This window comes from Panthera onca, chromosome D1 (assembly GCF_046562875.1).
Source record: "Panthera onca isolate mPanOnc1 chromosome D1, mPanOnc1 haplotype 2, whole genome shotgun sequence".
NCBI lineage: Eukaryota > Metazoa > Chordata > Mammalia > Carnivora > Felidae > Panthera > Panthera onca.
The window spans coordinates 51471484-51474703 of NC_138348.1; the positions used below are offsets into that span (position 1 = coordinate 51471484).

At 44.1% G+C, this 3220-nt stretch overlaps 1 pseudogene; it reads left to right on the forward strand.

The window, feature by feature from the left end:
• Positions 1-941: 941 nt before the first annotated feature.
• Positions 942-1682, forward strand: LOC132662438 (proline-rich protein 3-like; annotated as a pseudogene).
• The last annotated feature ends 1538 nt before the right edge of the window (positions 1683-3220 follow it).

The following is a 3220-nucleotide window of genomic DNA, read 5'->3' on the forward strand; positions in this document are numbered from 1 at the left end:
TTTTTATTCCCTGACACTCAGAACATTTCTCTATCCTAAACTGTTGCCAACCACTTGTCAAAGACAAAAACCTAAATTCTCTAAGGGCCTGAACAGTGGTTTTTCCTAAGAGGAAGTTATTAAAAATGAAGTCCTGAGAGCTGAGATAAACAGTACATTCCCATGAGTCTGGCTTCATAAAATTCTCTGAAGCTCTTTGTATTATGCTTGTAGACACAGATTACAATCTCTGGGTCTCCCTTGATTTTAAACTCTACTAAAAAGAGACAAAATTTAAATAGTGATATGGAATCCAATGTATATTTGTTATTCAACAGAGCAATTCTATTTCTAGGCTCCTACGAGAAATTAAATATTTTGTTCACAGAAAATTACAATTGTTCTTATCAGCTTTATTCAAACTATCCAAAAAACTCGAAAAAAACCCCAAATGTGTGTCAATAGATGAATACACAAATAAACTAGTGTATCCTTATAGTGCACCCATTTAACAGAATACTACTCAGGTTTTTAAACATATTTATTAATTTTTGGGATAGCACCAGTAGGGGAGCGACAGAGAGAGGGGGACAGAAGATCCAACGCAGGTTCTGCACAGAGAGGCTGACAGAAAAAAGCCCGATGTGGGGCTTGAACTCACAAATGACAAGATCATGACCTGAGCCAAAGTCAGACACTCAACCGACTGAGCCACCCAGGTGACCCAACTCTGTATTTTTTTTAATGAACTGCTGAAAAATGTAACATCATAATTGAATCCAAAAAACACTGTGCTGAACAAAAGAACTAATCACAAAAAAGTTCATACTGTATGATTCCATTTTTATGAAATTCGAGAGTCAGTAGCTACTTGGGGACCAGTGTATAAGAACTGACAGCAACCCAGCGTGCCCCTTCCTCACTGCCCTCCAAATCCTGCTGCAGCCATTGCTGCAACCACGATGCCGAAATAAAAGAAGCAGAATCAGTAGCAGCTGCCACCACCACAGCAGCCCCCGCTGCCAGAGCAGGAAGAGAGTAGAGTCGAGGAGGGTGGGAGTCCCATAGGACCACCCAGGATTCTGGGTGCCCCCCATGGCCAAATGGAAAGCCGGGTGACCCCAAGTCAGTCCCAAGCTGGAATCCTCCCACATGTCCACCATCAGTAGAATAGATAAATAAGTTGTTGTGTGTGCATGCAATGGGAGACTACACTGCAAGAAAATGAATGGACTCCTGCTATAGGCAACCTGGATTAATTCTCACAAACACGATGTTGAGTGAAAGGAGCCAGATAGGAAAGAATGCAGATTCTCTTCACAGAAGTCCTCCAGGATCAAGGGGACCAATGATTTCACCACTACTGAGTCTCAAACCTCTTCCCTGGGGCAGAGGCCCAATTCGGGGGGCCTAGGCCCCAGATGTGGCCCATATGGTCGTGGTTGGTGGGGGGCCAATACTGAACCTCCTTTTCCTGGACCACGCCGTGGGGGTCCTTCCAGGGGAGGCTTTCACAAAGAGCAGAGAAAAATCCTCAAAAGCTCATAAGTTGGTCTCTATCTGCCCACCCAAGGATGGCCCCAAAGTTATGGAAGACAAATCCAACCACCCTGTCTGCTGACACTTTGCCAAAAAAGGGCCACTGTCGATATGAGGACCTCTGTGCCTTCTACCATGCAGGCATCAATGGACCTCCTCTGTGAGACTGTGCCTTCCCATCCAGGCTGGAAGGAGCCATTTGGACCTAGCAGTCATATATTTCCCTGTGGCCCTGTGATGGCTACTGTGAGGCTGTTCCCCCCACCACCCTCAATCAGTGACACCCACCTCCATCCATCCCCTCCCCATTTGGGGTCCAGAGTTGTGTTTCATCACTGGTGCCAGTGTGTGGTCTTTCTTCTGATCCAGCCTCTAGAGACTCGCCTTCAAGACCCCATCTTTGCTCCCTTCAACTGCCTTCTGGATCCTCTTCCCCCTCACCAACTGACTGAACAGGAAACCTCTTTGGTGCTGTTTCTTATGCATCCGTTCACCCAGTCCCCAGTACTGCCCTTGATTCCTGAGAGCCCTGGAGCAGTTTCCTAGCACTCCCTTCTAGCTGCTTAAGTCCTTTTTAAAATGAAACAACCCTTACCTCCAAAGTTGCCAGTTGTCCTGTGAAACTCACCAGGTTGACCTGGGGTCAAGTATGGATGACTGGTTCAGAGTTACTCCCTGAAAGGACGCTCTCCCTGCTTTTGGATTTTGTAATTTCTGCATCAGTAGCATGATCTCCACCACTCTGGTCTGCGATCACTGTGCTTTGTGAAACTGCCCATCCCCTTGTATGCAGCCTCTCTCAGTGTCCGTGGCCTCTTTGTGACTTCCCAACACTAGAGTAAGTTTTTCTGCCAAAACAAATGAGACTTGGTGCCCTCTAGACTTTCCATACCTCCCAACATGGGAGAATTGTGAACCTTTCTGCAAGACTGCCTCCCTGGTCTCCCCATCCTGGCGTTGGTTTTTCTGGGTTTGACACAAGTCCATGAGATGTCCTCTAAAGCTTCTGACGAGTAACCCTATCTCCTCTCCAGCCCACTTTAGTTACACTATGTCATTGTGAGGCCACCAGCCCTTTCATCTGAATTCTGTGAATCTCCACCCGGCCTACCTTTGGGTGGAACCTGGGCAGTAGGGTTGCCTTCATCTAAGCTTCTTCCCTGCATCCCTGGCACTGGTTGCTTTCTATAAAAATAGCAGTGAACAGGCTCAGTTTTGAGCTGGCCCTGAGGAAATGGCTCAGGAGTTGTGTGGGCAAGAGGGAAGGATGAGAGCCGTTGGAGAACTGAGAATTAATTTTTTTCTTTTAAACATTTTTTATATTAGTAATAAATGCAGTGGAAACAATAACAAAAAAAGAACTGACAGCAAAAGGCCATAAGGAAATTTTCTGATGAAAAATTTAAATAGATGTATTATATATCTACTATATTATATTATAGATGTCTTATATTATATTGAAGTTATAAATCCATTCACTGTAAACTTGTACAGACACTGTGGAAAACAGCATAAAGTTTCCCCCCAAAATTACAAATAGAAATACCTTATGATCCAATAATTCCAGTACTGGGTATTGACCCAAAGAAAATAAAAACACTAATTTGAAAAGATATATGCTCCCTTATGCTTATTTCAGAATTATTTATAATAATCAAGATAAGGAAGCAACCTAAGTGTCTATTTTTTTTTCATGAAATTT